Source organism: Dendrobates tinctorius, unplaced genomic scaffold (assembly GCF_039654945.1).
Source record: "Dendrobates tinctorius isolate UK_male_01 unplaced genomic scaffold, ASM3965494v1 ptg000163l, whole genome shotgun sequence".
Classification (NCBI taxonomy): Eukaryota; Metazoa; Chordata; class Amphibia; order Anura; family Dendrobatidae; genus Dendrobates; species Dendrobates tinctorius.
In genome coordinates, this window is record NW_027361830.1 from 15,750,374 (window position 1) to 15,771,332 (window position 20,959).

Here is a 20,959-nt window from a genome sequence, read left to right on the forward strand (position 1 = left end):
TGGCAGTGCTGAAACCCACTAACACTTGAACAAATGTGTTTGGCTCTGTGGAGACGACACTTCTGAACACCAACTGACGCTGTTGGAGCCCAGGATCAGGCGTGGAGCAGGCTGGGGCCTACTGGATTTTGGCTGGTGTAGGCAGCAGGAGACTTGCCATCTCTACAGCAGGGGAACAGCTGACAGTGCTGAACCCCACTAACACTTGAACGAATGTGTTTGGCTCTGTGGAGACGACACTTCTGAACACCAACTGACGCTGTTGGAGCCCAGGATTACGCATGCCGCATGCAGAGGCCAATGGGCAGCGGTTTTTATGGAGGTTGTTGACTACTACTGATTCTAACCATGCTCCACTTAGGCCTCTGGCTCCACTGTCTCTACTATTAACCCTGGCCTCCAACCCCGCCAGCTACATCTCTGAAGTGGCGTCAGCACAATCTACACTTGTTCCTGTGTTACTGGTGCTCAGTCCCGTCAGTTGATCCCCTGATGTTTGTCCGGCAAGTTCGCCAGCTCTGTCCTCATTCCCACTACTGGTTATGGGAATGTGGACAGAGCAGGAGACCTTGCCGGACACACATCAGGGGATAAACTGATGGGACTGAGCCACAGGAACACAGGAACAAGTGTAGATTGTGCTGACGCCACTTCAGAGATGTAGATGGCGGGGTTGGAGGCCAGGGGAAATAGTAGAGACAGTGGAGCCAGAGACCTAAGTTGGGCACGGTTAAAAATCAGTAGTGGTTTGAATGTTGATGGAGCTGGTGACTTTGCCGTCCACACAGCAGGGGATCAGCTGGCGTTACTGAACCCCACTAACACAGGAGCTAGTGTGTTTCTCTGTGCAGACGACACATCTGAGCGACAACTGGCTGTGTTGAAGCACAGGGATTATAGTTCAGGTGGTAGAAAAATGAACATACCAGCAGACCTGGATACAGTTGCCAACCACTAATTTAGTCTGTAAGAGGAATGGCAAAGTCTTTGGAGATCCAGGCCTTGTTCATTTTCAGAAAAGTCAGCCGGTCAACATTATCGGAAGATAGTCGCGTGCGACGGTCTGTTAGTACACCACCTGCGGCACTAAAGACGCGTTCCGATAATACACTGGCAGCAGGGCAAGCCAGCACCTCCAATGCATACTGGCTAAGCTCTGGCCATGTATCCAGCTTAGAGACCCAAAACTTGAAGGGGGAAGAGCCATCTGGGAGTACAGCGACAGGGCAAGACATGTAGTCTGGCACCATCTGACGGAAGCGTTGCCTCCTGCTGACTCGAGGCGTCGCTGATGGTGTAGACAATTGTGGTGGACACACAAAACTTTGCCACATTTGGGCCATAGCGGTCTTGCCTTGTGCTGCGGCGCTGAATCTGCTCCCTCTTTGTGCAGAGTTTCCTCCACTGCCTCGACGCACAGAGCTGCTTTGTAAAGCATTAGCAACAATGCTGTCGGGTGGAATGGAAAACATTATGGACTGCACCAGTGACTCTTCGTACTCCCGCAGTTTACGCTCCCGGTTCAACGTTGGCATGAGCCTTTGTACGCTGTCCCGGTAGCGAGGATCTAGGAGGGTGTACACCCAATAATCAGCCGAGACGAGAATGTGGGCGATGCGGCGGTCGTTTCTCAGGCACTGCAGCATGAAATCAACCATGTGCTGCAGACTCCCAACTGCCAAAGAACCGCTGTCCCCTGTTTGAGGCGTGACCTCGGCCTGCTCTGCATCACCCCACCCTCGCTGTACATACTGAGTAGAGGTTTGTGTACCTCCCTCCTCTGGAGAGATGTCTTCCTCCTCCATCGACTCCTCCTCATCCTCCTCATAAAGTGTCCCCTGCCTAGGCCTTTGTGAGGAAACACGTTGCGCAGACTGTCCAGAAGCAGATGGCATTTGGGACTCCTCATCCTCCACCTCTTCCGAAACCTCATCCCTTAGTGCTTGCAGTGTTTGTTGAAGCAGGCAGATAAGGGGGACAGTCATGCTGACTAGTGCATCATCTGCACTCGCCATCCGCGTGGATTCATCGAAGGCACGCAAAACGAGGCAGATGTCCTTCACAGAGGCCCACTCAATGGTGCTGAAGTGTGAACGGCGCACAGTGCGACTTGTTTGCGCCTGATGCAGCTGGTACTCCATGACTGCTGCCTGCTGCTCACACAACCGCTCCAACATATGTAACGTTGAATTCCACCGGGTGGGTAGGTCACATATGATGCGATGTTCCGGAAGGCCAAATCGTCGCTGCAGAGCAGCGAGGCGTGATCTTGCCGTGCTGGAACGCCGCAAGTGAGCGCACTCTATGCGGACCTTGTGCAACAGTGCATCAAGATCCGGATAGTCCCTCAGAAAGCTCTGCACGACCAAGTTAAGCACATGTGCCAGACATGGGATGTGTGTGAGGTTGCCTAGGCCAAGAGCTGCCACCAGATTTCAGCCATTGTCACACACTACCAAGCCCGGCTGGAGATTCGCTGGCCCAAACCATACATCGCTCTCCTGCTTGATAGCATTCCAGAGCTCCTGCACCGTGTGGCTTCGATTCCCCAAAGAAATTAATTTGAGTACAGCCTGTTGACGTTTGGCCACGGCTGTGCTCATATCGGTCGTAACAGGCTCCTGCTCTGCTGTTTCTGAGGAACTTGAGTAGGAGGAGGAGTCTATGTGTACAGACTGGAGTCCTGCAATCCGTGGCGTTGGAAGAACACGTACAGCGCCACTCTCCAGATCTGTACCCGGCTCCACAACATTGACCCAGTGGGCAGTGAGGGAAAGGTATCGTCTCTGTCCATGGTTACTGGTCCACGCATCGGTGGTCAGGTGGACCTTGCTACTAATGGCGTTTAGTAGCGCATGTTTTATTTTGCCCTCAACATGTTTCTGCAGGGCAGGGACGGCTCGCCTGCTGAAATAAAAGTGGCTGGGCACATTGTATTGGGGGACTGCCAATGCCATTAAGTCCCGGAAGGTGTCAGTGTCCACCAGCCTGAATGACTGCATTTCAACTGCCAGAAGTTTGGCAATGCCAGCATTCAGAGACTGTCCTCGGGGATGGTTTGCCGAGTAAGGGCGCCTTTTATCCCATGCCTGTGCTACCGATGGCTGCGATGGATGGGAACGTGCTGCTATGGGTGGAATCTGACAGGGTCTCCGGACAACAGTGGCAGAGGTTCTTCCTTGGCGATCCTGTGAGGAAGCCGAACCAGCAGTGTGTGAGCTGGAGGAAGAGGCCCCAACACGAACTGAAGAGGTGGTAGGTGGTGCTGTACGTTGGCCTACGTCTTCAGGGTGTCTCTGCAACTCCAACTCGTGCTTGGTGCGCACATGTTTCCACATATTTGTGGTATTGAGGTTGCTGACATTTCTCCCTCTTTTGACTTTCTGATGACACAGCTTGCATTTGACAAAGCAAATGTCATCTGCAACTGTGTCAAAAAAGGACCACGCACTGCAAGTCTTGGGAGCGCCCGTTTTGCCTTTGGAATGAGGAATGCTCCTAACGGGTGCCGAAGTGGAGGGTACAGGCAACCAAGTCTTCCCCCTCCCTCTGCCTCCTGTTTTGGCCGGTAGGGGAATCTCTTCCTCCGAGCTGCTCCCACCACCTTCCTGTTCCTCACGCCATGATGGGTCAAGGACCTCATCATCTTCCCTCCCCTCTTCAAACAGCTGCTTCTCCGGGGTTGTCTCGCCAGCACCGTACACACCAGAAAGTGGCAACTGAGTCTCGTCATCATCTGATGCGTACTGAGGTGTGCTGACCATAGGCACTGGCCCACTCGCCTCTTCAGATTCAGAGGGACAAAGAAGTTGCGCATCACTGCATACTCCCTCTTCTTCACATTCAGGAATGCTGCTTGGCTGGCCCCCTCTTTCCAAGCCAACAGATTCCGAGAACAGAAGTAGAGACTGTGATGGCTCCTGTCCATGTCTCTCTGACTGCCTGGGCACTTTGGCAGGTGGTGAAGAGACAGATGGTTGCTCTTCAGTGCTCTGGTCCTGAGAGGATGCGGAAGTAATTGAAGTCGATGCGTTAGCTGCCATCCATCCGACAACGGCTTCAATTTGTTCTTCCTGCAGCAGTGGGGTACGTTGAGGTCCTACAAAGCTGCGCATAAAGGACTGTTGCCTGCTAAAACTGGGGAATGCTGATCCACTGGTGCCCGCAGCAGGCCCAGAATCCCCACGTCCTCTACCTGCAGAATCCCCACGTCCTCTCCCTGCAGAATCCCCACGTCCTCTCCCTGCTGAAACTCCACGCCCACGCCCACGCGCCTTACTCCCTGCCTTCTTCATCTTGCCAGACTGCTTAAGATAGGCAGAAAAGTACAAAGGGGGGCCTTAGTGTGCTTATTCCTGAACAGCTGGTTACAGGTACAAGAAACACTAATTTTATGAAGTGTGTGTGTGTGGACTACACTTTAATAGGAGCTGATGTGGCCTACACAAGTTCCAAATGTAGTGTTTGGTGAACTTTTTTTGTGGTTTCTTTGTTGGAAACAAACTCAAAGTATGTGAACAAAGAATTGAAACTGATAGTATCACCAACTTTTTGGAGCTATTACAATGCAGGCAGGTAACCTACAATGCAAAAGATGAGGCTCCAAAAAAATTGGGTAATACTAATCTGGCTGCGCCGGCAGGGCACAAGCCAGAAAAAAAGGCTCCTCTATCTACTCCTATATAGTGTTTGCAACCAACCAATGTTGATGGATACGGATGGATGCAGACTAATAGGAGAAGAAAAAATGAGTAGCACTCAAAGACAAATATGTGTGAGGCAGTGACGCACGTTGAGCGTCCTACAACCAGACGTAGCTGCAGGACACTCTACTCAGCGTGAGCTGCACTCACACACAGTCAGAGACCTCTCAGACAGCCATGAACAGTGCAGCTAAGTGGGCACTGGCACTGACAGGCTGCAGAAAGGCTCCGCTGTGTACTCCTATATAGTGTTTGCAACCACCGTAGATGGAGACGGATGGATGCACACTAATAGAAGAAAAAATGAGCTGCACTCAAATACAAATATGTGTGAGGCACTGACGCACGCTGAGCATCCTACAACCAGACGTAGCTGCAGGACACACTACTCAGCGTGAGCTGCACTCACACACAGTCAGAGACCTTTCAGACAGCCGTGAACAGTGCAGCAAAGTGGACACTAGCACTGAAAGGCTGCAGAAAGGCTCCGCTGTCTACTACTAGTGTTTGCAACCAACGTATATGGATACGGATGGAAGCACACTAGATTGAAATTATGTAAAAAATGCAGCTCAAAAATTAAAAGATGTATGAGGCAGCAGTGATCACACTGGGTGGCCTACAGCCTGACGTGGCTGCAGGACCCACTCCACAGCGTGAGCTGCACTCAAACAGCCCTTGCAGACAGCTGTGAACACTGCTGCAAGGGCAAAGAAGGCTACAGTGGTGGTTTATGTAGCCTGGGTAAAGCACTAGAAGTTTGGTGGAATCGCTATTTCTAACTGTCCCTCACAGTCTTCTACAGCAGCCTGTCCCTAACTGAATTCACAGCAGAGTGAACCAGAAATGGCGGCTGCGGTGGCTTTTATAGTGCATCATGACATCATTTCGGCAGCCAATCACAGCCATGCCAATAGTTAACATGCCTACATGCCTAACAGGATGTGCCCACACTTCGGAGGATTCCCATTGGCTTAATCAAAGCAAGCAGGCTCATAGCATGATGGGAACTTCCGATTCCGGTATCCTCTATGGCAAAAGTATCGGAAGTCAGTATCGGAATTCCGATACCGCTAATATCGGCCGATACCCGATACTTGCGGTATCGGAATGCTCAACACTAAAGAGGTATGGAATACCAGGTGGTGGCCTCCTTCAACCCAAGATGTAAGTACCCGAAGGGTTCCTGCAAGTAGTGACATGGCAGGTGGCTGAAGAATGTCAGCAAGTGGCAGTTCAACGGGCAGTGCGAGGCTGAGAGACATTAGTTCCTGTGAGACGCTGAATGTGTCAGACTCAGGCCAGACAGTAGGCCCAATTAAGACTGATGACCGTACCAACCGGGAGAGCCGGTCAGTGGGTGAAAGGTCAGGTGACGAAGCGCACTGAAGGAGGGTGGTGACTAAACAGTGTCTGATGATGCAGATAGACCATGATTGGAGGGTTAAAGACAATGACCAATATGCTGACCGCTGGGGGCAGGGGAGGCCTAATGCAGAGATGAGGCCGTATGACAGATGTAGATGGTTCTCTCGACGTGGGGGGCAAGGTGTAGTGAGTGCCTGGTCGCGAGATCCAGGGGTGATGCTGTATGTTCAACCCCACAGGTTTGAACAGAGGGGGGAGGTATGTGGTGTAATGACCACTGTGTCCACTAGGGGGCGCTGTGTGGATGTCCCAAGAGAGAGAATGAGTGGCAGAATATGGAAGGACCATTATGTATCTCAAGGTGGGTGGCCTTGAGATGGAGACTGATGCCAGTGTTGATCAGCAGTGATACTGCGAGGTGCTGTGTCAATGTGTCAGGGAGGAGTCTCCAGGTAACTAGGGAGATGGGCAGACCTAGTTACCTACAAACCCACCCAGGGGGTGTGTTCAGTACACTATAGTAAAAGACTGTGAGTGTGTGAAAGACATGTGATGAGGTCATAGCCATGTGACCCGGTGGGCGTGGCTACGGACCATATATGGTGGCCAAGGTAGGTCACATTGGTGAATTTAGGGACCTGGTTGGTCCAGTGTGGAAGGTCCCGCTAGGAGATGTGTCTCCTGGCACACAGCCTGAGAAGTGGCTGTGTGGAATGGCTGCCAGTGTCTGAGAGTTCCCAGATGAGGGAAGGAACGTCTGCAGCGAGCTGTAGCAGCCATGACCATGAGGTAAACCCTGACGGGGTGAAAAGTCTGTGAGGCTGAAGAGCCTGAGTACTGGACATTGAGACCCTGTATGACCACAGGCTTAACAGAGGGAAGCTCTGTGATGGACGCTATGCTGGTGATATGAACTGTGTGTTATTGGTCACGGTTTATGGTGCGTGAATAAACCGCAGGGACTGATATGGTTTTATGGAAAACCTGTGTCTGATGTGATTATTGGGCTGCCAAGCGAGAATCCCCTATCCGAATGACAGCGCTACCTCACACATGTATCTGTAAATAAGTGTGTCGGGCTGATCCTTTCTAGATTATACTTGATTTATAAATTAGACAGCGAAGGCGGTGGTGGTTCTGATGCAGAGGGTGCCTGGAAATTTAAAAAATGGCAGCACCTGATCAAATATCAGTGAATTTTAGTGATGTTTATTGATGTTTAGAATGTTTTTTTGTGTATACCCTTGATTTGCTATACTAAAATAAACATGAACCATGTTGATGAGAGTTGAAACAACGACGTTTACGTTGATGAGCTTATATTGAGTTGTTTATAACCAACCTGAATGGTTTTTAAAAAAAAAAAAAAAAAAAAAAAAAAAAAGAAACACAGTGTCTGCAAATTGAGATTCTGGCTTGGCTTTCATCCTAAGTCATGTAGCAAGGCTCGTTAAAGGGTCGACATTGACTTTTAGGCTATGTGCCCACATTGCGTGTTAAAACGCAGACTAAAAACCGGACTCCTTCTCAGAAATTGCGCGTTTTTTTCCGCGCGATTTCACTGCGATTTTACTGCAATTCTGTTTGTGATTTTGCCACGATTTTCTCAAGCGCTTTCCAAGCGATTTGAAGCATCGCTTGGAAAGTGATTGACAGGTTGGTCACACTCGTCAAACATAGTGTTTGACAAGTGTGAGCAGCTTTTTACTATTGAGGCCGCCTATGTGGCCTTAATAGTAAAAGATAAAATGTTAAAAATGATAAAAAAATAAAAAATCGGGGTATATTTACCTTCCGACATCCCGCGCTGCCATCCCGGGCCACAGCGCTCCCAGTAATGCCTTGCAAGACCTGTGATGACATTGGTCTCGCGTTACTATAGCGATCTCGCGAGACCGCTAGAGTCACGCGAGACTACGTCATCACAGGACCTTGCCGCAAGGCATTACTGGGAACGCTTAGGCCGTGAATGCAGCGCGGGACGTCGGAAGGCAAATATACCCCGATTTTTTTATTCTTTTTTTTACAGGGGTATGGTACCCAGGGTCTGGAGGACAGTCTCCTCTCCTCCACACTGTGGGTACCAACCGCACATGAGACGCTTAACTTCCCGCATGGTGGGCATAGCCACATGCGGGACGTAAGCGATTCTCATGCATTCCTATGGGTGCGGAATCACGGCAATTCTTTGCGATTCCGCACAAAAGAATGATCATGCTGCGATTTTTTCGGCGATGCGATTCCGCCGCGGAAAAAAGCGCAGCATTAGCACAACATGTGCGGAATGCCATAGGAATGCATGGGGTGCATTCTGTACACAATTTTTAAACGTTTTCGCAGCGTTTTCGCGCCGAAAATCGCAGCAAAAACACTTAAAAATCGCATTGTGGGCACACAGCCTTAGGATTGCTGCTTCCAATAGGTGGCACTAGAGTTTTAGGGTACTGTTACACCTAGCGATGCACCAGCGATCCCGCCTAGCAATATGACGCGGTCAGGATCGCTGGTGCATCGCTAAGTGGTCGCTAGTGAGCTGCCACACAGGCAGATCTCACCAGCGACATCGCTGGGGTCGGGGATTGCTACTTGCCAGTCAGACGCGGCGATCCTGCGTTTTCCCGCCCGGCTCCACGCGTCGCTCGTCGGCGCCACAGGAAGCGCCGCAGGAAGTGGCCGACGAGGAATGGTCCAGGAGCTTCTCGCGCGATCAGCGATAACCAGCGGAGGAGCCGGTCGGAGGTAAGTATCACACATAGCGATATCGCTAGCAATATCGCTGCAACGTCACAAAATCGGTGACTTTACAGCAATTGCTAGCGAAATCGCAGTGTGTAACGGGGGCTTAAGTCCTCTTCCTCTCTGAAGAGACAATTTGCATAATTAGCATATTTCCCAGAGGAGCATTGCAGCTTTGTCTCCTTATCTCGACATGCTTAGCATGTCATTCTCCGCAAGGAGAAAAGATACTTCTTGCATATAGGTCAACCACCTCTCTCACAGCCAAACCAGATCTCACAGTTTGTACTGATGAGGAGCAGTACCCCGAAACACAGTGTCTGCAAATTGAGATTCTGGCTTGGCTTTTATCCTAAGTCATGTAACAAGGCTCGTTAAAGGGTCGACATTGACTTTTAGGATTGCTACTTCCAAAGGTGGCACTAGAGTTCTAGTCCTCTTTCTCTCTGAAGAGACAATTTGCATAATTATCCTAGGGTAGTGAAAGGGTTAGCAGAAGTTATTGCAGAACCACTTGCAAGAATGTTTGAAAAATCCTAGAAAACAGGAAAAGTCCCAGAAGATTGGAGAAGGGCAAATATTGTTCCTATCTTCAAAAAAGGAAAGAAGATGGAGCCAGGAAATTATGGACCAGTGAGCCTTAATTCTATACCAAGAAAGATATTTGAACAAATTATTAAACAGCATGTATGTAAGTATTTGGATAAGAATACAGTAATTAACCAGAGTCAGCGTGGGTTTGTAGCAAAAAAGTCATGCCAGACTAATCTAATTTCCTTCTCTGATGGAATTTCTGACTGGGTGGACCAGGGAAATGTGGTACACATAGTATATCTTGACTTCAGCAAAGCATTTGATAAAGTATCTCATATTAACCTTATGGAAAAATGACAAAGTATGGGATTGACAAGGCTATGGTTAGGTGGATTCATAACTAGGTCAGTAATCGTACTCAAAGAGTGGCACTAAATGCTGCACATCCAGTTGGAGGGACATTTCAAGTGGGGTACTACAAGGCTTTGTCCTGCCCCCTGTGTCGTTCAACATTTTTATAAATGATCTAGATAAGGGAACTGAAGGTAAACTAATCAAATTTGAAGACGATGCAAAGCTAGGAGGAATAGCTAACATTAGAGAAGACAGAGAAAGGATTTAGAAGGATCTAGATAAGTTTTAACAATGGGCAGTGACTAATAGAATGGCATTTAAGAGGGAGAAATGCAAGATTCTACATTTGGGCAAGAAAAACTAAAATTACATCTATAGAATGGGAGGAAGAGAACTAAGCAACAGTACATGTGAAAAAGACTTGGGTATATTAATAGGTCACATGAGGCAACAGTATGATGCCGCAGCAAAAAGGCAAACACAGTTCGAGGATGTATTAAGAGAAGCATAGAGTCTAGATCCCTTAAAGTAATTATCCCCCTCTACTCCTCCTTGGTCAGGCCTCATCTGGAATTTTGTGTCTAGTTCTAGGCACCACATTTTAAAAAAGACATTGAAAAACTGGAGCAAGTTCAGAATAGAGGTACAAGGATGATAAGTAGACTGCAAAGTATTTCCTACAAGGAACTGATAAAGGATCTGGGAATGTTTAGCTTGCCAAAAAGAAGGCTAAGAGGAGACTTAATAGCTGTCTATTGTCACAGTGTCACAGTGTAGAGGGATAATCATCATTCTTGTTTGCACATGGAAACACAAGAAGCAATGGAATGAAACTGAAAAGGAGAAGATGCAGATTAGTTATTAGAAAAAACTGTTTGACAGTGAGGGTGATTAATGAATAGAACAAGTTGCCACAAGAGTTGGTGAGTTCTCCTTCAATGGAAGTCTTCAAATAGAGGCTGGACAGATGTCTGTCTGAGATGGTTTAGTGAATCCTATGCTTCATTGAGCAGGGGGTTGGACTATCTGAGCATCGCCTCTATGTAGCAGAGCCGATCGGGCTATGTCATCTTCAAGCCTCCCATGAAAAATGGAGAAGCTACGGCACTTTTTTTTTTTAACAAAGTTTGGAATTTTTTGTCGCAGCTTAGATAAAAAAGAACCTAGACATGTTCAGTGTATATGAACTCGTAATAACATGGAGAATCATAATTGCAAGTCAGCTTTAGTATTTAGTGAACCTAGCAAAAAAGACAAACAAAAAAACAAGTGTGGGATTGCACTGTTTTTTGCAATTTCACTGGACTTGGAATTTTTTTTCCCATTTTCTAGTACCCGGCATGGTAAAACCAATGGTGTCTTTCAAAAGTACAATTTGTCCCACAAAAAATAAGCCCTCACATGGCCATATTGACGAGAAAAAAAAAAAGTTATGGATCTGGGAAGAAGGGGAGTGAAAAACGAAAACGCAAAACTGAAAAAAGCTCATGAAGGGGTTAAAGGGTTATAATTTTATTAAACTTTTTAAAAGACATATAGCTGTATTATAAATAGGGAATTCATAGATAGTGAAAAAATACCAAGAAAATTGGCACCACAGAAAAGAGGCAGGTATATAATCTATATAATAGGTTGTTCCAAACATCAAAAATGGTATATATTGTTATGACTAGATATCACACCATTAAAGGGTTAAATAAAACAATTAGTAACCAATTCAGGTCAATATGATAATGATGAAAGGGCAAATAAACCAGAAGTATTCAAACAATTACCTCAGACCTGCAGGTGCCACGTGTTAGGGCTGGCGGAACGCACCAAATTATAAAATAATAGTAGGTGCATTCACAGTCTGAGGTCCACCGTGCAGAGGTGGTACACTGCTGCCAAGTAAAGGCGGAAGTAAAAGGCGGTGTGGGAAGGTCACATGTGGGTTAACGTCACCCAGTGTGAACCGCAGCGACTCTGTTAACTCACAGAGCCGCACTACCACTGAACATAAACACCGCAGCCTGTTTAACTCACAGAGCCCGGCCAAGGAGTGCACAGAAAGCGGTCACTGAACCCTGCCCCAAGGACTCGGGGTCAGAGTCCCTCTAGACCTTCTGAGCGCATGGAGTAGCAACTGCGGACAACGGTATAGACGCTGACTTCAGTGTGTAGAGCATGTGCACTGTGGCGTGCCGAGCCTGCGTCCCACAAAGGCATTGACCTCAGACTCGTCCGAAGACAGGTCTGATGTCCCGACAGATGACTCGGAGAACTGGGACATGTGAACAGCTTTAAGGAGGGACACGTGGAAGGTCGTCAGAGATAGCCAAGTGCGGTGGAAGGGCCAGACGATAGACCACAGAGCTGATCTGCTCAAGGACTTTAAAGGGCCCAATGTAGCGAGGAGCAAGCTTAGTGGACTCTACTCGCAGCCTGATTTTACGGGCGGAGAGCCACACTAAGTCGCCAGGAGAGAAGGTTGGAGCAGGACGCTGATGTGCGTCCACGGAGGACCTCATTCTCTCCTTAGAGGCCTGAATGGCATCCTGGGCACAGTCCCAAATATCATGTGCCTCCACCGCCCAGTCTGCCACCCTAGAGTCGGTGGACGACACGGGCATGGGCACAGGGACACAAGGATGTTGGCCGTAGTTAAGGAGGAATGGAGTCTGGCCTATGGAATAGGCCACAGTGTTATTCAAGGCGAACTCTGCCCACAGCAACAAAAATGCCCAGTCATCCTGCCTGGCCGAGACAAAATGTCAGAGATATGTGACCAGTGTCTGGTTGGCCCTCTCTACCAACCTGTTCGTCTCGTGATGATAGGTTGAGGAGAGATTCAGCTCAATACTGAGCCAGCGACAGAGCTCTCTCCAGAAGCGAGACACAAACTGGGGACCCCGGTCACTGACAATCTTGTCTGGCATGCCGTGTAAGCGGAAAACATGTTTGATGAATAGCACTGCTAAACCCTGTGCGGAAAATAGCCGAGAGAGAGGCACCAAGTGCACCGTTTTGTAAAAATGGTTGGTGATGACCCAAATAACTGTGCTGCCACTGGACTTGGGTAGACCCACCACAAAGTCCATGCCAACCATCTACCAGGGCCTGTCCACCACCGGTAAGGGGTAGAGTAACCCAGCAGGTCGTTGCCAGGAAGGCTTATTCTTGGTGCAGGAGACGCACGCCTGAATGTAGTCTTTGACGTCATGAGCCATATGCGGCCACCAATATGTCCTTGCCAGAAGCTCAACTGTCCACTTAGTACCAAAGTGTCCACTCACCCTGGACACGTGATCTCAAGAGAGGACCTCCGGACGCAAACAGGCAGGAACAAAAGTCTTGCCCAGCGGTACAGACTCAAGGGCGACCGGAGCCATTGTCCTCAGACTCTCAGATGGTACGATTAACCGAGGCTCCTCCTCCTCCACTGATACCACGGAGCGAGAGAGCGCATCGTCTCGGACACTCTTCTCACTGGAAAGGCAATGTAGGGTGAAGTGGAATTGGGAGAAGAAAAAGGACCATCGAGCTTGGCGAGAAATAACCGCTGGGCGGTTTGGAGATAGACCAAATTTATGTGGTCAGTGTAAACTTGGAAGGGATAGCGATCCCCCTCCAGGAGGTGTCTCCATTCAGAAAAGGCGAACTTCATGGCTAGCAGCTCCCTGTCCCCAATGGAATAGTTCCTCTCTGCCGGCGAGAAGGTCTTGGAAAAGAAGAAGCAAGGATTCTTCCGACCTTGACTAGCCTTCTGGAACAGGACTGCTCCAGCACCGATGGACGAGGCATCCACCTCTAGAATAAACAGCTTATCCACATTGGGGTGATTTAAAATGGGAGCACTAGCGAAGTGAGACTTGATGGAGAGGAAGGCCTTAGATATCTCCTAGGACCACACTTTAGGATTCGCTCCCTTCTTGGTGAGGGCAACCAAGAGAGCTACCAAAGTCGAGAAGTGGGGGATGAATTGGCGGTAATAATTAATAAATCCCATAAAGTGCTGCACCGCTTTGAGGGAGTGAGGCTCCTGCCAATCCATTACCGCCTGCAGTTTGGCAGGACTCTTAACTCACAGAGCCGCACTACCACTGAACATAAACACCGCAGTCTGTTTAACTCACAGAGCCCGGCCAAGGAGCACACAGAAAGCCGTCACAGAACCCTGCCCCAAGGACACGGGGTCAGAGTCCCTCTAGACCATCTGAGCGCATGGCGTCACAACTGCGGTCGCCGGTATAGACGCTGACTTCGGTGTGTAGAGCATGTGCACTGTGGCATGCCAAGCCACTGGTGGAGACCAATGCTTGTCACTGACTCTGACCTACGTACACCTAAGCCTGGGCGCTTAATAGGCTAGGCTGCACAACACATGCATACCAAGGGTAGGGGTTCTTAATGAGTCATTTACCAGAGACATTCATACATGCATACCACTCACACTCTTGAAAGTCAGCTAATGCAGTCTATACTAGCGCATGGCTGAGCAGCCATGCAAACCTTTTATAGAAACGTGCTTCGGGGACCTTCCTGGCCTTTCGGATGGACCAATCCTAGCTGGAGAAGGACCTGAGCACGTGACCTTCGATCCCCAATGGGAGATGACACCACGGGCATGCTCAGTGGACAGCAAGGAGGACTTAGTCCCTGGAGAGACTCACTGCTGGCCAGCCTGCGTTGCTAAAGGTGGACCAGAGGTGGCAGCAGCAAGCAAGCCCACAGTGCTGGTCTGAGCAGAGCGCTGGGAATGATGAGTCTGCTGAACAGGCTCCTCTGCGGCCGAAGGAGAATGGGAGACCGCCAAGTGCAAGGCTTGGGATTCCTGCTGTGCAGCGGCAGAAACCCGACGCCTAACACCACGACTCCTACGCACGTTTTGCCTGAATGTGCCTTCTTCCAGGGTGACATTTTTAATTTATACAGCAGTATAACTCATGTAGTGGTACTCCGTCTGCTGACAGTGTTCCACTGGTGTGTGTGCACCTTGTTGTGTCACAGAGGTGGCAGTTGTCAAGGGGGTTTTCTGGTCCAAATGGATAAGTCTGTAGTCACAGATTTATGAATCCACCAGCGCATAGACTGTGCAGATTTAAACCTGGGACCCGAGGATATATATGAGTTATAAATACTCCCAGCCATTGGGCGTGGCCTTGCTCTCATACACTTTTATTGAGGAAGGCCGCACCCTTTAGTGTACAATACAACTCATACATATGCTGAAAAAGAGAATGGACAGCACCTCCGCTGTATGACTGAACATGAGGGTCTTAGTTTAACATTCTGATCAGACTGTATGAAGCCCACTGCCACATCACGGAAAACCCCTTAGTGGGTCACTATCACCCTAACGGAGCAAAGATGTACAGCGACAATGCACCAGCAGGGTGGACGGCCTGGTGCCTCACAGCGCCCATGCTGCAAAACTAAGTTCCCATGACCCCAGACCACCCCGCCAGCACAAAACCACAGCAACAATGGCTGTCAGACAGCACCAACACCAAATGAAAGGAGCATTAAAACTCACCTTCCTCAAGCTCTCCCGTGAGAGCAGAAATGGGCTAGACCCCTTTCATTGCAGTCTCCTGCTAATTAAAATCACCTGTACCTAATGGGAGGAGTGCACAGCCAAAGAAAAAAAAGGACAGATCATGCAATATGCTGAAAAAGAGAATGGACAGCACCTCCAAAAATCATACATTGATCTAGTGCTGCAAGGCAAAAATATATATAACTGAGCATGAGGTTCTTAGTTTAACATTCTGATCAGACTGTATGAGGCCCACTGCCACGTCACAGCAAACCTCTTAGTGGGTCTGTATTCCCCTAACGCAGCAGAGCCATGCACCGACCACCACCGCAACAACAATGCACCTGCAGGGCGGATTGCCTGGTGCCTCACAGCGCCCATGCTGAGTCCCCATGTCTACAGATTGCGCCACCCTATCAGCACAAAACCACAGCAACAATGGCCACCACACAGCACCAGTACCAAATGAAACGCATTGAAACGCACCTTCCTCATATCCTCTCAAGGCTCCAGTGCGCCTGGAGTGGGAGCTGTGTTGTATGCCGTGAATAACTGCCAGAGAGACCCTTCATTGCTTCCAAGCCTGACATCACCCTCCCTAGGAGGAAGGCAATGCCATTGTGGCGACCATACTCCTGGGGGCGCCACATTCCCCCTAGTGCAATTCAGTACTCCCGGACTGAAGGAAAACATGTGAACAAATTAACAAATAAACAATTATAAATGTACAAGATTTAAGAAAAATGAAAAATTACAAAACCAAAGCTCCTAAAATAGTCCTGTGATGATTAGTCCATGCGTCAATGTCCATGGTCCATTTTCTGAGCAAATGGTAAACTATGTACAAAGGTAGTTTTGACCACACATAGTCTTGTGGCCCAATTTCCATCAAAACCAACTGGAATATTCAAAAAGAGGGTTCTTGCAGAGTCTCTGTAGGCACAAAACTTGAACAGTTACATATATACATTTTAACACTTACATTACTTAGTTATACACGAAACCTGAGAGGTGGAATACCTTGGGTACTACGGGCAGACCTACGTAGCACTGGTGTTGTTGGGGACCTTACTGAATGCCTGGTGCTAACTACTGGTGTAGTGTGTACTGTACTGGCTACAATACTGGTGGTTCTGCGTACCACAGGGATACTAGATTTCTTAGGACCACTTCTACTCACTGTGGGCATGACAGATTCACCACTGGCAGGGTGAGAAGATTCTACTGGGCTGGTATGAGGAAAGCCAATACCCACTAGTGAGATCTAAGGTGGAAAAATAGTTAGCAGTTTTAAGTGCAGCTAATGACGCCTCAATTCTGGGTAATGGGTAGGCATCCTTATGTGTAATGCTGTTAATTTTTCTGTAATCAACACACATTCTCATGGTACCATCTTTCTTTTTCACAAAGACTATTGGAGCTGCCCAGGGGCTACAACTGTCTCTGATCACCCCAGCCTCCTTCATTTCCCGCAACATACTTTTGGCACATTGATATTGTGTTGGGGGTATAGGCCGGTACCTTTCTTTAATGGGTGGATGATCTCCAGTGGGGATATGGTGTTGAACCCCTTTTGCCTTCCCAATGTCTAGGGGGTGTTTACTGAATACTCGCTCATATTCCTGAGTCACTCTGTAAACCCCACTCTTTTGGTATGAAGGGGTAGAGTCAGTTCCCACCTGCAGTTGCTGACACCACTCCTCCAGCTGCTTTACAGAGCCATTGTCATGCACCTGGTAGGATGAGACCAAGGGCTCTGCTGCCTGTATTGCGTTGTTACTGACAGTAAGCAGCTTAGCAACTGTGGCATACCGAGGTATTGTGGCCTCCTCCTCCCCACAATTCAAGAGGCGTACAGGTACTCTCCCTTTGCGGACATCAACTACCCCTCTGGCTGTCAGGACAGTGGGCCGGCTATCAGAGTACACTGGTTTCACCAATGCCTGGTAATCTTTTCCTCTGAGGCCTATGGCTGCCCGACACAAAATTAACATTTCACATCTGGGGGGTATCGCAATGGGGAAAGAATCATTCACTCTGACGCTGCCAATTTCTCCGCCAGAGAGTTCCACCTGCTGTCTTTGCATCAGGGCCCTGATCTCCTTCTGCAGGACTCATTGTTCACTGGAACCAGCAGTCTCAGCCACCTCTTCCAACAAGACAATAACCTCGGAAAGACAATTTTCAATTACATTAGTACCAAGGGTCATCATTGGGTTACATTCTTGTCGATCAATGTCTACAACTATCAGACCTTGAGATTTTAAGTCTACTCTCCCCACTTTAACAGTAATTTCTTTACATCCTACTTGCGGTAAAGACTGACCATTGCTGGCAACTACTGTCAGTTCATCACTTGGGCCACGGGTAGGTTCAGAGTCAGCCCAATACCGCTTGTAAAGGATGGCATAGTTGTCACCTGAGACCCAGTATCCAGCAAAGCGTTCATAGGGATGCCCTCAATCACCACTGGGAGGACCGGTCTCCCTCCAACATACTTAGCTCGTCAGTTCTTTGGGCCTTGTGGTCCTACTCCTGGGGGTTGGCCCTCTGCCCCAGGGGTTGCTCATTTAAATAACAGAATCTTGCGATGTGGCCTGCCTTGTGGCAGTGACGACAGATGGGATGTCCGTCCAGGTCATAGCGATCATTGGTTCTCCCTCGGAGTGGCGGGATCCTCTTCTTCTTTAGCCACGGGACATCCTCTGGACTGGAAGCCAGCTGGATCTTCTCCTTGGAGGATGCCTGCAGGGACTGCACAGTCTTGGCAAGGGCAGCCATACATTTGGTCAACTCCTGGACCTGAAGATGCAGTTCGGCAGATGGGTCTTTGTCCAGAGTCTGTGCATCAGCCTCCACAGGGCTGGAGGGCAAAGACGCTGCTTCCTGTTGGTATGTGATCGCTGGGCGCCTAGGGGGCACTGGATGGCTGACATTTGGTTCATGCAGCACCTGGATAGCCTTGTCTTTGAAGTCTGCAAAGTCTAGGTCAGGGTTTTGCAGGGCTATGATGCGCAGCTGTGCTCTGTGGGTACTGGATAGGAGTCCCTCAATGAATTGTTCCTTTAACAGTCTGTCTCCATCTTTCACACTGTCTGGATCAATCTGCTTGACGGCTCGCAGCGCCTCCTGCAGGTTAAGAGCATAGTCCCGTATACTGTCCTGCGCTTTCTGCTTACACCCAAAGAATCTCATCTTGATTTCAGCGGCAGTGCAGGTGTCAAAGGTGCTTCTTAGCTTAGCCAGGATCTTTTTAACAGTCTCCTTATCAGTGTCCTGCCAGGCTTTTATTTCTCTCTGTGCTGCACCTGTTAGCTGCCCAATAAGGATATTCACCTTCTGGTTTTCAGACAGAGGATACACATCAAACAAACTGCACAGTCTCTCTTTGAAGTCATTCAGGGTATGTGACTCCCTTGAATACTGTGGTAGCCATGCTGCTCCCGGTATGTAAGGCATAGACAGCGGCATTATGGGGACCGCTGCAGTGGGTGCTATTGGAGCCGCAGCCACGTTGGGCCCTGCATCTTGCGGCGCTGAGGGGTTGGTGGGGGCGTCCACCGCTGCATCGGCGCATGCCTCCGACATTCTGTTCCCCCCCTAGTTAACGTTAGCCAGGCCCCGGGGTTAAGCAGGCTTACCGGCGGCAGCTTTGCAGGCTGGATGATCGGGGCTGCAGGCCTCCGCTTCCCACTTCTCGCGCGCTGTCACTTCCTGCGTGGGACTTCACTTGTTCGCGCTCTTCAGCTGGCTCCACCCACGACGACCCGCCTCTTTGGTTTCCCGCGCGCGCCAAGCAGCGGGGTAATGGCGGCACTTTCACAAACAGTCTATAGCACACAACACAGTCTCTGGCACACAGGACCTGGGGACACCGGACTCCGTGAATCCTGTTAGTGATGCCAAAATGGGATGCCCTCCCAGGGCTGTGGGGTACTCGATATTGGGCCGGTTTCTCAGAGGGAGGTGTCACAGCAGCAGTGACCCGGTCCGTGGCCCTGGGCGCCCATGTAAAAGGGAGTTGAGAGATGGGAATAAAGTTTGTGAGTGGATGATTCGTGACGCCATCTGTGGTGTTCGGCAAGGAAGGTGTAAAGCCGACGCTGCAAACAGATCCTCTGGGACAGATAGTGTGGTGCAGCAATGATGTTGTAGCCCTCCACAGGCAGGGCTGTAGTCCCAGGGCAGTGAGGATAGGTGTTTAGGAAGAGGGTGCAGTGTTTGGCACAGAGATGTAGCAGTGGTGAAGATGTTGCAGGAAAGAGGCAAGGACACAACAGGGTGCAGTTTCTTTACCTTTACTTTGCTTGGTAAATGCAGTCCAGGGTCCAGATTACAGATGGTACAGGAGCTGGCTAGCCTGGAAGCAACTTAGGAATCTCTCTGTGCAGATGGGTTATGTAGTCTCCATCCTAGCGCTTACTTGAGGGACATGCAGTACTGTGTTACACTGAAGTTCCTCCTTCTTGTTTCCTTTTAAATCTACCTCGTATGGCAGACAGCTGTAGCCTTCTATCTCTTCTTTTGGCTCACCCGTCGCTGTTGTGCCTCCGAGTCTTATGTGGGAATAGAGCATTTACAGCTTCCTATTCCTCTGCTTTCTGTTGCAGGAACGTCAGTATCCATACAACCTTGGAGACCAGGCTCCAGATCATGTGCTATCACTAGGAGTGAGCTCTCTATTCTCTGCTCAACCTCCAGCTTCTCTCTTCACGCCTACACACATTGCCCTCCTCACACTAACTAATTTCCCCTTCCTGGCCCCCAGAGAGCAGCTCTTCCCCCAGTTTTGGGTTCAGAGCTCCCTCTGCTGGACTGGAGTGGGAGCTGTTTTGTATGCTGTGATTAACTGCCAGAGAGACCCTTCATTGCTTCCAAGCCTGACATCACCCTCCCTAGGAGGAAGGCAATGCCATTGTGGCGACCATACTCCTGCGGGCACCACATATGTTTACCCCTCTGCTATATTGAGGACAGGCTTTTGCCCAAAATGACAACATAAATTGAGCACATAGTTTTTTAAGGAAATATAGCCCATATAAAAGTTGCACATCAAGCATTATAGCAATTGCCTCTGTTCTGCATAAACTGAAGTTTAATCAGACATGCTAGCTAGAGTGCTCTGTGCACCTTTGGTGTGGCCAAGAGGCTCAGCACTCCATCTCACCCACTTTTGGTTTAGGTTTTGCATGCTCCTGCCTCATACAATGGTAATTGACAGCACTGTCTTTCCAAAAGGAAAGGTTAAACAAGCCAGTGCTGTCAATCACCAGTGAGGGGGTTAGGGAATGGAAAACCAGTGTGTGGCATAATGCACTAAGCTTCCTAGTTAGCATACTTCACTACACTTAAGTTTCTGCATAACAAAAGCAGCGATTAGAACATGAAATGTGCGATTTTAAATAAGGGATATATACACTATAACACTATGTGCTTAGTTTATGCTATCAGTTTGGGATGACAGATTCCCTTTAAGAACTTATTTTGTCTTTTTTGAAAACTGTTATTTTGTTATGAACTTTGCATGGTCCTCTGGAGATTACCTACAACAAGTAACACCCAAGAGACTTTTCTTCAAAATACTGAAACTATGAGCAAAACTTTCTACTTGCCTGCAAAGAATGAAAAAAGCATGTATTTTTTCTATTTTTTAGAAACAGTTGTCCTTATTATTTACAATATACCTTTCAGACCACTCGCTGTTTTTATGTTTGCATGAAAGAGAAAAAGACAAATAATCAGTGGG